The 15,000-nt window shown below is 39.0% G+C and overlaps 1 long non-coding RNA gene across 7 annotated transcripts; it reads right to left on the reverse strand.

Moving 5' to 3' along the window:
• Positions 1–1,560: 1,560 nt before the first annotated feature.
• LOC149104802 (uncharacterized) lies at positions 1,561–11,906 on the reverse strand. Of its 7 annotated transcripts, none has more exons than XR_016201231.1 (8): positions 11,778–11,904; positions 11,020–11,158; positions 10,074–10,165; positions 8,088–8,189; positions 6,855–6,925; positions 6,203–6,290; positions 5,482–5,567; positions 1,561–3,718 (listed from the first exon to the last, which is right to left on the reverse strand). It is a non-coding gene; the product is annotated as an uncharacterized LOC149104802 (long non-coding RNA). The 7 variants fall into 7 exon arrangements; XR_016201230.1 differs by having other exon boundaries at positions 6,855–6,942; positions 11,778–11,903; XR_016201234.1 differs by lacking the exon at positions 6,203–6,290 and having other exon boundaries at positions 11,778–11,906.
• Between the last annotated feature and the right edge of the window lie 3,094 nt (positions 11,907–15,000).

Raw genomic sequence — 15,000 nt, forward strand, 5'->3', positions numbered from 1 at the left:
GTTCGAGCCCTTCCACGCAGGTGCAGGGGTAAACTACGCGGAAGGAAGCGTAGGGAGTGGGGAGAGCCTGTGCGCCTCCAGACGGATGTTAAGGTGCTCGCTATTGCGGTACCGAAGCCTTGTAAAACATTCAGCTAGGCCTTTTGTCGAGTACTTCGACGATTTAGTTAAAGACTCTAAAATATTCAGTTACTTCAATGACAAGCTAGATAAAATATGAGACACCCTGGGAACAGGCAGCGACGAAATATATAAGGGATATTAGGGAAGGTATACCGGGGGAGGGGGGCATCGCGAGTAAATTTATGAGGGAACGCAAGGGTCAACAATGTACGGCTATGGTACTGGAGGAGACCCGATCGGGAACCCCGGGGGAAGACACGAAGTCGCCTACGGAACGCACGGAAATTATAAAGGGAACTATATGGAGAATCACATCAGATGTTAAAGAAAATGCGGAGGGATCACACAGTTACAGACTATTACATGCATGTGGGACTGCAAGTGCAAGGCTAACGTAGAGGGGAACCCACTGAGAAACCATGAAAGAACGCACACGTTACGTATGTCGGAACGCACAGGGTAGGGCCAGAGAAAACAAAACCGAAAGGGGAAACGGAAGGAAAACCACGTCGAATGAACAAGAAACGTGTAGAGTAATGTACAAAGAAATGTACCATTGAGCGTATATGAAACGCGCGGTGTCACAAACAAGTAAGGGATGGCGAATATTGCAGGGACCCTCCGGAAAACCATCAAGGAATTCATTGAAAAACGAAAGGAAAAATGAACCAAAAACACGAGGAAACACTGGGAGCGCGCGTCGAGATGAATTAAACGATTCGCACAATGAACGAATGTAACGAATGAGAAAGCACATGGGGGACCCACAGTGAATGCACAGAGATCACTAGGAAACCGAAGGGGAAGGCCCCGGGTTGCGTATGGAGGAACGCATGGGACAACGTATAGCGAAACGCACGGGAAATAGGCAGGACGCAAAGTTTATGGACGCGAAGCATGCATAGGGAACAGATGACGAAATGCCAGTGGAAACCCATGGTGTAAGACATAAGCAAAGGTATTGGAAAACCCACAGCAAAGTATGGGTGACATATATAGCAAGGAACTCGGGGATGTGTATAGCTAAAAGCACAAGGAAATGCGTAGCCGAACGCAGGAAAATCCACGGCAACGCACGTGAAGCGCATAACAGGCCTAGGGAGGTCACGACGTAAAGGACGACCAAACACGTTACGAAACACACCATAAGTGAGGGAGACCCACAGATGAATGAACGACTTTGTGTGTAGGGTAAAGCGCAGGGATTAGACGGAGAAACAGAAAGAGAAAGATAGGAAGAAATACACTTGGGAGTGCAAGGTGAAAAGAACGATTAAAAGCTGTCTGGGATGCGAATGCAAAGGGTAAGTAAGTGGGAACTCACAAGGGAACCATGATTTCCAGTGGCTCCCTTCATTAAATGACAACACTTAAAAGTAATAAAGTTATACAAATATCAAACATCACACAAGGGGACAATTTAAAAGCCTTCAAAAATCGATCAATAACTCAGCTATCTTTATTTAACGAAATATGATGGCCACGTGAATCAGTCTTTACAAAGGTATTTACTTTTACGTATTACTGTCTTAACAAAGCCTAAGAATGCAAATTTCTAGAGTGAAATTGATAGTTTTGAAGTGACACAATAGTCTTGCGTAAGAATTTAAGTCCGTGAAAATATGCGGTGACATTTTTGTCAGTGATTGGTTCAAGTTTGTAATCAATATTCATGACTACTTGTGAAATTTGCACTCAAACCAAATACTTGGTCATATTGTGAAGACGTGGATTTATGTACTCCTGGTGATGTCGGATCTGGCCATGTTCTTCCTTTGAAGAAGATAACGCAGGACGAGATTGAAGATTCGAAATATTAATAGTGAGAACATTTTTTAATCTTGCTGCTCTTCACCGAACGAAACAATTCTTCGCTCGCAATTTTCTTAATTTTTCGAGCTGTACATTGCTTCGTACCGTAAACCAGATAGCCACAGTTTTGCAAAGGCTGGGAAGAAACGTTTCAGTAAAGGGTTAATAAGAAATAATTTTAGACAAGTTTGTAAGATGTTTGAACTGAATTTGTTTGATATTTTCTGTTCTTCTCGTTGCGTGTTGCTCCCGGAAAATTGAAAACCGTTACCACGTGCAGTCGGTTCATACGAGCTTTGGTCGCTGCTCGCCCTGGTAGTAATGGTGTATCTTGGAAATGAATTTGACCCGAGAAAAAGCTAATGTTTCTCATTATTTTCTTCTTTTCAGGAGAGGAAATGGCCTAATGGCGAAGAGGGATGGTATGACGACCCGGCGAACGAAAGAAGAGATAGAAATTTCGCGAGGTGGCAGTATATTTGAAGCTTTCGTTGTAAGGATTGTTTCGAATGACTGATATATATTTTTCAATACCTAGCCTTGGTAGCCATCATTTTGGTCGAAATGATTTCAGGAAAAATTTTAAGTGGATCGACAACGTTGACTTACGCGCGTGTTCAAGACTTGTACTTGTAGACTTCTGGGATGGCGATGTGGTCATTTCCAGATTGCGGATCCTTCATTGACATCCAGGCTTCCAAGAAGAGTCGCTCGTGAAAGTTGGCCTCGTGTCCAACAACTCTGACATTTCCCTCATTTATTTTGTGGTTGTTTTCGAGGACATGGCAGGAGATCTTGGAGCCATGGTCGAACATAGAAACAGCCCTTTTGTGTTCTGTAATCCGAGTTTTCAGTGATCGTTCAGTTTGACCGTAGTATACAAACTGCAGCTGGTGCAACTGATTTTGTACACTGTGCCAGTTTGTGGCCGGTCAACCTTTTCTTGAGCTTTCGGTCGCGGAAACAAACTGTTCACAGTCTCTTCTTGGAAGCCTGGGCCGGGTTGTTCAAAACCCGATTAAGCTAACCCAGGATTAGCGCGAATTTTGATTTGAGTTTTGTAACTTTTCGGTGAGGTTTTCTGTTTATACTGTTTGTCCTTCAGTTTTGAGTTTGACTAAGCTCAAACTACACAAAACGTAAGCAGTAAAAAACATTTTTAAGCAAGAAAAATAAATACTTCGGTTAACTTTTAATCCTGGGTTAGCGTTAACCGGCTTTCGAAAAACCCGGCCCTGGATTTCAATAAAGGATCCGCAAACTGGAAATGACCACATCGCCATCCCAGAAGTCTACAAGTCTTTGGCACGCGCATAAGTCTCGCGCTACGTTTTCTTGAAACTTCACGCGGAATTTTCCTCCGCGCGCGTTCGACGTACAGTTTTTTTGAATCACGCGTAGTAACGTTAGTATTTCAACTGATGAAGGCTCGAGCACCAGCCGAAACGTCTTGAACAAAACATAAAAAAAACAATAGTTGGTGTCAAACCATTATCTTACAATGTTAACTCTTGACTACCACTACTCTATTTTTAGATACCAGACAATTTGAGAGTAATTCCAATGCCTTCTTTTGACTCTTGAGTTTTATATTGTAAAATCACTAATACCAGCTCCGCCCTAACAATCTTGTCGCAAGAAACTCAATCGAGATAAACTTTGTCTGGTAAATCTACCTTACATTTAAAACGCGATCCACTGAAGAAACATCTAAACGAAGTTCTTTGCTTTGCTTTGTTTCTTTCCATGTTAATGTCGCTGCACGTACACTTGAGATGGCAGGCTGAAAGAAAGATAAATAAAACGTCCAATTAACAATGGGTATACTGACACCCAAAGAACAAAATATACATGAAGTGTATTCTGGACTTGAGTTTACAGTTTAATTCTCTCATTGGGAATGCACTCGTTTGGTTTTATCATCATCATAGAAATACACGGAGTTTACATAATGATATCAAGAACAACTTAAAACGCGGACAAGCAGCAACACGAAATAAATGGCACCGGCCAAAATATAGCATTCTAAAATTAACCTTTACTTCCAACGGCAAAAAATGTTCCTGACTAAACGAGCAATATTAATTTTTGCATGTTCTTCCTGAGGAATAATTTATGCGTGCTTAATAGACTAGTTCGTTCTAAGAATTTGGTGAAATATCAAGACAATATAGTCAAGTTCATAACCTTTCTTCTCATTGCTTTGTCCTTATTCAGAGTTCTTAGTCAAAAAACAAATTCTCCGTACTGGTTTTGATCTATCTAGACAATTCCTTTTTGAGATTACTCTCGGCATGTATATCCTCTTCACTGTTTCTTCATGATTATGTTTGAGAATGTCAGGAGAAATTTTAAGCTTATCACACACAAGACTTAATAGCTAAGGAAGCATTGATACATGAACCGGAAAGCAATTGGTTGTTGATCCAATTAGACCTATTGTCTCGAAATTTGAATAATCATCGACAACAGTACCTCGGACCCTAGTCAGCCTCCGCTATTTTCGATGTCATCGAAATTGTTGATATTGCATGGTGAAGCGAAATCTTATACATGTAGCTTTACTGTAACTTGCGTTCCTAAAAGGACGTTTAATTATCTGCAGTAGTTTCACAGTGATTTCCTTCGTTTCGACATGCTCCAAATAAAATATAACAGCCAAACTCTAGCATGTAAACAAAAACAAAGGTGTGGCTGACTAGGGCCCTTTAAGGGGCCCAACAACCGATTTAGGCGCGCCTTCGCGCGCGTTGCTGAGGAAGTGAAATTTCACTTCCAGTGCCTGAGCCTGGGAAATTAAAACAGTTCCATAGCTTTTAAATTCAGTTACAGTTTAGATGTTTTTTTCTATGTGTTTCACAAAAGTACAGTCAAACAGAATCCAAATAAGAGAAAAAACAGAAAAACACGCGCAAAAGAAGAGTTATCTTCGTGTGGCTTTTGTGTGCTTCGTTTGAAGTTATCAAAGTGCCCCTGATAGAGGGAACTGCGCACGCGCTATAAGGCTACTTCCGGTAGATATTGGCGACACTTCCGGTTTTAGAAAATATTGCAGATTTTTCAATACCTTGAATCTCTGTCAAAATCTAACCTTATACATGTAAAAATGAAACAAAATCACAGTGAAATGAGGATTTAAATCAAAATATTAAATCAATGAAAAAATCTCGATAGAGTAATATGCCTAGAGGCCTTTGCATTTTTGGAATTAGTCACATGATCATGGGCCTGGCTCGATGACATCATCACTGATGTTACGGATCATGAAAAGGTTAAAACAAATGAAAGAACTCTGAACTAACCAAAAAATGGGCAGGTTATAAGACAACTAATTTTCCCTAGCAATGGCTCAAAAAGATCAATTATTATAGGCCCTTACTGAATGTTTGTATAACCTAACCCTGAAGGGCTAGGGTATCCAGTTAGCCATATAACAAAGGTTTCTTGAAATAACATCTCTGTTCAAATAAGTTCTTTGCTTGTATTGTGTAAAGTTATTCCTAGTAAAGGTACTATCAAGTGATTAAAAACCTACATGTGACCCACCTTAAAAGGAATCTAATGTCTCAAATTGATTCTTTTTCCTCTTGAGCCCCAGCAAAGCTTTTATTTTTCCTTTTCTTTTTCTGCATCTAGTTAGAAACAAGAAATGTTTTAACCTTTGTGACAACCTTCATCTCTTTATTTCAAAAACAACACAATTAAAAGTAAACCATCACATTTTTTACATAATATTATTTTTAACCCTGTAGGGGTAAGTTTTGACAATGAAGGTAAGGTTAAGTCTGCATCAGGCCAAGTGATGCAAATCACCGCAGCTTCCACTTGGATGGGAAACCAGTGTCACAGGGTTAGCATCCAGTATTAAATACACCCAGTACCCATTTGTACACCTAGGTGGAAAGAGGTACTGTGAGAGTAATGTGTCTTGCCCAAGAACACAGTGCAGAGACCCTAACCATTGGTTTAAACCCAGATCGCTTGACTTGTAGTCCAGTACACTAACCATGTAATTAAACCACTGTGTCCTTCCTCCCACAAAACAATCCTCTTAACAACAATTAATACCCCTGCCATTGTAGTCTTAGGGAACACCTTACCCCTGAAAGGCTAAGTTATGCAAACACATAACAACAATTTGTTTAAATAATCGAACAGTTGTGAGACAATCGATTGATCTATATTCATTTTAATTTTCTGCCTAATTTGTGCTCATTATTATTATTTCTAGTACATGATACCAGACATAGAAGAAATTGTGACTGACCTACTGAGGGATCCAATGTCTCAATTTGATTCTTTCTCCTCTAGAGTCTCAACATAGAGCTCTTTTCCTTGCTTTTCTGTTTTTTTATCTAGCGAGAATTTAAATGGCAAATGTTCTAACCTTTATGGAATTCCTCGATCTATTACTGTATGTTTTACAAACTACACAATTAAAAATTAGTCATGAATCAAATTTCTGAAGTTTCAACCCTACTAGGGGGAGTTGCCATGATGAAGGTAAGGTAAAGTCTGCATCAGGCCAAGTGATCCAAACTACCACACCTTATCCCAGTTTCTGTAGCATCAACTGATAAGGAGTCTTTCTACTCGCCCTTCACCCCCCCCCCCCCCTCCCCCTTTAAATGGGATGCTAGTCTGTTGCAGGATTAGGCCCAGTATGAAATTCAACCAGTATCTATTTGTATATGATTGGGTGAAGGGGGGGGGGGGGGGGGGGGGAGCACTGTGAGAGTTACAAGTGAGTCATGTCCAAGAACACAGTGCAATGCAATAGCTGAACAGTGAAACAATAACATCTCTATTTGTTTTAATTTTCTGCATGCATCATGTTCCATTATTCTTAACACAGCTACATGCAAAATTGAGTAACTGATAACTTCTGCAACAAAACACAAAGAAACACCAAGTCTCACCTGATATGGGATCTACTGCTGCAATATGGATCTTTCTCAGCACACAGCCTTCTGGTTGTTATGAATTGTATCTAGTAAGAAATGGGAACTGTAATAACGGTTACCATTTAAGTTTTACAAATTACAGAATCAAAAATAAGTAATCAGATTTTTCAGGTTTTAACCCTACTAGGGTGAGTTTGGACTATGAAGGTACATGTACAGTTGTAAGGTAAAGTCTTCATCAGACCAAGTGATCTAAGCCACCACAGCTTATCCCAGTCTCTGCCACATTAGATGATCTTCAGTGGTTCTACTCCAATGGGATGTGAGTCTGTCTGTTTCACAGAACTACACAGTTGATTTTTAACAGTGTGAACCCTACAAGGGCAAGGTTCGACAAAGAAGCTAAGGTCAAGTCTGCACCAGGCCAAGTGATGTAAACCACCACAGCTTATCCCAGTCTTTGCTGCATTAGATGATCTTGAGTGGTTCTACTCCAATGGGATGTGAGTCTGTCTGTTTCACAGAACTACACAGTTGATTTTTAGCAGTGTGAACCCTACAAGGGCAAGGTTCAACAAAGAAGCTAAGGTTACGTCTGCACCAGGCCAAGTGATGCAAACCACCACAGCTTATCCCAGTCTTTGCTGCATTAGATGATCTTGAGTGGTTCTACTCCAATGGGATGCGAGTCTGTCTGTTTCACAGAACTACACAGTTGATTTTTAGCAGTGTGAACCCTACAAGGGCAAGTTTGACAAAGAAGCTAAGGTTAAGTCTGCATCAGGCCAAGTGATGCAAACCACCACAGCTTATCCCAGTCTCTGTGACATAAGTGATAATGAGTGTTTATGAACTACTCCCCCATGGGATACTAGTCTGTCAAAGGGTTAGCATTCGGTATTACGTTCACCCAGAACTCATTTGTACACCTGGGTGGAGAGAGGTATTGTGAGAGTTAAGTGTCTTGCCCAAGAAAACAATGCGGAGACCCTACCAGTTGACTCAAACTCAGATTTCTTGATCTGCAGTCCAGTGTGCTTAACATTAGATTACCGCATCTCTCCTCCCACAAAAGAATACTCCTCAATAACAGCAGCCCAGGTATTGCAGTCTTAAGAAATTTTTGTACACCCTAGCCCGAAGGGCTAAGGTGTAGAATGGCCACATAACATCAGTTTAAATAATAATCCCACCTACATTGTGTCATTCATAGTACATGAAACCAAACACAAATAAATTGTGACTTACTTATATGGAATCTGATGTTTCAATGTGATGCTTTCTCCTATTGAGTCTCAGCACATCAAATGCCTCGTCATTAACCTTCATTGTTGCTGCTCTGTTTTGAATCTACATGTAGTAAGAAACAGGAAATGTTTATGACAGCCTTCATCTCTTAAGTTTTACAAACTACACAATTAAAAATGAGTCATCAGCTTTTTTTAAAGTTTCAACCCTACTAGGGGAAAGGTTTGACAATGAAGCTTAAGTAGAATCTATGTCAGGCTAAGTGATCCAAAACACTGCAGCAGCTTATGCTATTTTCTTGAAGCATACATGTACTGTACAGGTAAAGTGATAAAAAGCACTTCTCTCCCCCTCCCCCACCCCCTTGATGGGATGCTAGTCCATGTACAGATAGGGGTATCCCCAGCATTGAATTCACCAAGTACCAATTGCACACCCGGGTGGACAGACACTGTGAGAGTAAAGTGTCTTGCCCAAAAACAAACCAAAGACTGCTTCATACGCAGTCCAGTGTACTGACCATTACATGTAGACCACCATGTCTCTTCAGTTCAACAATAACAAATATTATAACTACATGTAAATAACATGAAGCCAAATGGTCCAGGAAGTTTAATTATACTTATTGTAGTCAATGTTCAACGCGTTACTTGGCTTTAATCGATAAGACGAAATGTGCAATTTAATGATAGAGTGCGAAGAAAGCGATGAAAAGGGAGCGATTGAAATGTTGTATGACTAGGAAGCAAGGAACACGTAAAAGGAAAATGGCAGGGCGGTAAATGAAACGAGATGATAGTTGCGTCACGATGAAAATGCACAAATAAACTAGAAAGACGCATACAAAAGGGGACTGAAACAAAACAAAATTATGTGAAAAAACCTGACAGAATATTGATAATGTGAAAGCGAGATTAACGAAAAGAATGCGATGATCACGAAAGAATGCAGCTACAAACAGAAAAATAACAAAGAATTAAATGCAGCGGCAACAATACTTAAAGAAATTAATTTGGGTTCCTCCTCCCACAAATGAACCCTCATCAACAAAATTATAAGCAGCACGGCTAGGTTATCTGTAGTCACAAACATGGTCCAACAAAAGATTCTTGAAATAGCTGAACAACATTGAAACAACCCGTACCCACTTCATTTTTAATTTTTGTCTCCATAGTGTTATTAGTTCTTGTGCAGGTACAGTGTAGCAAAAATAATAATATTTATAACCACTCCAACCCTCAAGATAAGGTGGAGTATTTTTAGGATTTCTCATGGGTATCATTCAAGTCAATTTTGTTTTATTTCACTTCTACCTAAAAAGTCAAAAGGTGAAATTTCTCAAGTTTTTTCAGCTTTTTGCTGTTTTCATAGGAAAATGTCAGATGCACTGGTTACATGGTAATTTTTTAAGTATAGTCAGTGGACCTTCTGTGATGCCATCTTGCAAAGTCCATTAGCAAAGAAAATATACAAAGCATCACAGGATACTTAATTATAGTAGTAAACACAAGCAAACATGATTTTTGCCCAATGTTTGCATAGGTTGAAGTCCAAACAAAACTGACGTTTTACAACTTTTGGTATGATGTGATGTGCGCTTTAACCTTATTTTATGCCAAATGTATTTTCAATAACATATTTTAAATTGCACATGGACCAAAAACTTAATGATCAGTAAGCCCACAGAAACATGCACTCCATCTTTATCCACTGCATTGCAGTCTCAACACCTACAGACAGCCTGTCACTCAGAAAATAATTCATTTATCCCTTGCATATCTACATTGTATGTGTTTGTATCTTCTCTCTCGCTAAATCAGTGTTGTTTTATCTAAACATGTCCATTGGGTCCCTTTATCATAATATTCTCCTCTTTGGTATCATTCTACATTTATTTAAAGCAAGCTTTTTTTCTGTGGCTTTGTTTTGAAGACAAAACTCATTATATTTTAAAAAGCTGCTTTAATAGCTTTTGCTATCACTTGCCTACCAATAGTAGTTTCCATGTTGATATCGTCATGTTCTGTCATGAAAATCTAGGCTCCAGACGAGTGATGTTCAGTTTGATGTGTTTCATTCTGTGGGAACAATCAATGTTCATGTATGAGGTGACTATTAAGTAACTGCATTACATACATTCATTTGAAATTTATAATTTAAGTCTGAGTGACTACACAAACTTTCATGTTGTACTCTACATATCATCTGTTTTGTACTCTGTGGTATAGGAGTTATTGTACAGTCGAACCTCAATTATCCGTACCTCGATTATCCGGATTTCTCAATTATCCAGACTTTTTCTCTAGTCCCAATTTTGTCATGAATATTTATTAGTCATGATCAAGATCCGTAGCAATATTCTTTTGAATACTATAGCATTGAAAAGTGCAGTCAAAAACGAGTTTGTTTTGCTTTCAAAGAGCAAAAGCAGCACTCGCACGCAACGTAACTAATGAAGAACACTCGAATGAGTTCTGATTGGCTAAGTGTTGAGTGGTTCAAGATGTACAGTAGACCATATTGTTTTCCAAACGATTTGTAAAAGTGTTTCACAATTAAATGTTGCTTTATTTAAATAGTTTTGTTCCTCATTAATATTCATATTTTGGCTTTATTCATATATTTGATTATCCAGACCCTCGATTGCCTGGACTATTTTGCCTAGTCCAAACAAGTCCAGATAATCGAGGTGCGACTGTAGCTATATCTATAACTCATCATTCATTGTGCAGTCACTTGGGTGTCCAATTGTATATCCTGTCACAACTAAATTCTGTAATTGGATTCACACACCACTTACTTGTGCATTACTGGCTTTATTCTCTGTATTTCCTACAGTGTTAAAAATTTATCGAAAACACTACCGAGTGTTTTTGCTTAAAAGAAGTTTGTACTAAAGACTTTGTTACTAATGGGGTTATTAGCAATCAACCTTGTTCTGCATGCTTGTCCGTCTTGAAATTACACTCGTGCGATTACATGTGGCTTGTTGACCAAGCATGAGGTCTTGATGACTGGATATTGGTCAAGCTCTATTTTTGCATGTTTACGGACCAAAACAGAGTCAAGGTCTATAAGCAAATAAAAAAGAACAAGGCCAACATTCAGCAATATTCACCAAACATGTTAAGTCAGTATATGAGTTATTACATGTGATAAGGAACAATTTTATCCTGTGGGACACAGCACATAACCCCCACTGGCAAGATAGTGCCATTTTGCCTCCTGGGGTAGCCAATGATAGTGCAGGATTATCAGATTCAGGGAATTGTAATAATTTGATTAGAAGGATAACATCAACAATTTACAGGGAGTTTCATTAAGGGCCAAGCACTGGGCAAATTGACCGGCTACATGTGAGAATGATTTTGCCTCCCTGGTTTGATCAGAGGAAAGTTTTTCTTTAATATAAAGAAGTTTTGCCTACCTGTGGAAACCAGTCGCTCGATCTCCTGTTGAAAATTTTAATGAAAGCCCTAGAATTTAGCTTTCAACTGGATTAAAAAATATGAACAGCTATTTGCTCTTGGGTACTAGTTGTAATGAAAACCAACTTGGTATTGAAGCCCCAATGAAAATTAATGTTAAATGTTATTGTCATGTGCTCAAATTCACCGTCTAAAAACGCTTCCGCCCTCTTACATTATTCTGGAAGTTCCTTTTCAATTTGAAGGACTAAATCTTACTTACCGCAATATAAGACCAAGCCACAGAAGAGCAGATAAAAACAGAAAAACACCAAAATGTCTTATCTTGGAAAACACTTCACCCGCCATATTTACGAGGATATCGTGCCTCTGGACACGTGATCTTTGATTGTCCTTTCACCCGCAACCTCATTCCCAGGGTCCTCTCTCTAGCTCTCGAGGTAGAGAGAGGACCCTGGGAACGAGGTCGCCTCAACCGGATGTGGCATTAAGTTGTGACGTCACGTATTTTCTATCCTGGCAGCTTATAGTTTATCTTCAGTCAACAGAACATTTATACGAAGATAGTCATAAAGTTCAAAGCTGGCTTAATGCGGTCTTCTAAAATGGATATGCTCAAAGGCTGAAAACTCAAAAACTACTTCTAGTACCAGGCATAAGACTTCTTATGACTGTCTTTGTCGTTTTCCCATTAATTGGGTTCCCATAATAATCGCAAAAACTAGAATTTTCAGGCGCCCTGTTAAGGGACGGGAATCGGGATATCTTCCGGGTGTCTCTGGAAGTGTCACGCGATTAGCTGTTTCCACACGTGCTGTAAATTATAGCGGATCGTCTGCACGAATCGTTTTTGTTTTTTGATAAGGTAAGTTTAGAGTTTTTTAAAGCCACCGCATTTTCTTTTGTACAGATGCCGAGCTGTATTTTTAAAGGACGTGGTACTGCTGCGGCGTTTTTTCCAGCCATTTAAGTACTATAAATAAGTCGTGTCGTTAAAAACATAAACATTTGTAATCCAAAAGGATCAGTTACTGCGTGGCACAGTTAACAGTTAAAAAGTTGTAAATATTAATAACACAGTGCCAAATTAAAAACGATGTCTATAGCAGATGTTTCGGACCTAGTCCTTTCTCAGTCAAACCATAGTCTGTCAAAAGACGTTAATCTTTTTGCTAGGAGTTCCTTTTCCTCGAGCGCGCGAGCGATGCGAGGGCGCGAATATCTTTTCCCTGGACCACCCTTTGGAGCTCCGTGAGTTCGGGCTTTACTCAAATCCCCTGCGGTTAACACTTTACTCAAGCCAAAATAGAGCGTCTGTGGACACAACATAATAAACACGTCTATCTACAAACTTTCTTCAGAACCATTTCCTTGTGCTTAGTAAGATTATAAAAAAAGCCTTTGCCTTTGATAGAAAGAATCAAACTTTACGTTCTTTCTTTTGAGCTCTTGGGATTTTTTATTCTAACGCAAAGTTGGGACTCGGACTGGCTGCGCACGAGGAGTGATAGTTTTTTATACCAGGTGTTCCCGTCTCATGAAATTCACCATTGCAATCTTAACTTGACGCCTGAATACTGAAGCATAATTAAACTCCAGTTTTTGAAGGGGGTCTAAGTAACTTTTAACCATCTTATGTGTGGCTGCAGAATATCATCTTCAGTATCCTTCTTTTGATCAAAAATTCCTGTTCTTTTTTAAATTTGAAGATAAGCTAAACTCCAAGTTGCAATGACGTCTTGACATACTGATGTTTATTCAATATTCAGGCTAACTCGGTCAGGAGTCACCTTGAGCAAAAAAAAAATTGGACGAGAAAACAATGAAATTTTGTGTTTAAATTTTCAACTATACCAAAACAAAAGTAGAAAACACGGAAAATATCATGGAAACACAAGGTTTTTAAAAAACTTTCGAAAAACATGATGTTTTTTTTTTCCGAAACACAATATTAAACGTCTTCGGAAAAATAAAGATAGTCGTATTTGTCTTGTTACGGTCACTTGACGACTGATAATACATATTTTTTTCTAGAGTATGGCAAAATTAGAAGCGGACAATCTGTTTGCCACAGGAATAAACTTAAATTCAGTTGCTGGAGTGGCGTTTAATTAACTAACTTTTAATTTATAACAATCGCATGCTGGGCTGTAGAATGTAACGTGCGCGTTCAACATCCTACCTTTTGTCAAAACTTTAACAAAACCGAAGAATATACAAATGGATATGTATTCAAATTTAGGCCAACTTCATCACAAACCAACTTGAACAAAAAAAAACACATTACTTAAGAGACAAACAACTAGACAATGTTTAATTTTCAATAAAGAAAAACAAAACAAAGATGGGGAACACGGAAAAAGTGCTGGAAATTCAGTCCTTCTTTTTAACTGAGTGACTGTTAAAAATATGAGTTTGGAACGTTTATTTCATTTTAGAAAATATACACCTATTAACAGGCGCGCAAGATGGAAGTGTAGTTGACAAAACCGCTGATCGAAATATTTAGCTTGCATTATACGTGCGTAATTTGAACGGGAAGTCTTAGTAATAGTGGGAGGAGCCAAACTGGCATGCGCAGAAATAGCTCTGAATTGTTCATCTCTCACAGCTGCCACGTTTGACACCCACAGAGACACAACACACCATCCTTCATTGAACAGTGTTGACTCCTAAGGAGGCGTTATTTCATCTACACATCTCCAGCTGGTTCAGTCTCAATATTATCTTGATATTTTCCACAGGCCTTGAGAACTGAAGACATCCGTTGTGCTTTAAAAATGAATGTTTTTGGTCTCGTTTTTTTGTCATGGATTTCAATAATGCTTCATCCGACGCACGGAGAAGGTGAGTTCAAAACTGTCCTTACATTTTAATTTATACTCTTTAATTGCCGTTTTATACACCCTAACACTGTGTATCCTAACACCCACCAATTTCCCGGGTTCTTATCACGAACTCTGCCTCATAGGAGGGTTGAGTTTGTTGTTAGTTCTTCCTCTTCCTCTCGTTGGCTTTTTTCTGGGGCACTCCGATTTTCCCCTCTTCATGAAAGCCGACATTTTTAAATTTCAAATTTGATCAGGAATCCAAGCGCAACGGGTTTGTCGGTCGCAAGTTTGATACATGCTGCCCTCCGCCGAGCATTTCACGTTAATATTTTCTCGAATAAAACTTACGCGATATTTCATAAATCACTCACAAAAACGGAGAAAAATAACTGAATATTTTGTATAACATTTTTATCTCCCGTCTGCCTCTTTTGCGAGCGTAATTTCGGTCCTTAATTGACGATGCGCGAAGAGTGCAAAAGATAAGACCCATGGGAAAATATAAATGTTCTTATTTGGTTCAAACTTTTTGATGATGAATTTGGAAAACTAATCTTCTCTTTCGATCCAAAACTTGCAGTTCAGTCATTTTTGGTTTCCTTGTCTTTCGTGGAAGCTTTCTTTATTTAGCAATCTTCGGTATTTCATTAAGGA

The sequence above is a fragment of the Orbicella faveolata genome, unplaced genomic scaffold, assembly GCF_042242905.1.
Source record: "Orbicella faveolata isolate gen_17 unplaced genomic scaffold, um_ofav_v1 contig_34, whole genome shotgun sequence".
Taxonomy (NCBI): domain Eukaryota; kingdom Metazoa; phylum Cnidaria; class Anthozoa; order Scleractinia; family Merulinidae; genus Orbicella; species Orbicella faveolata.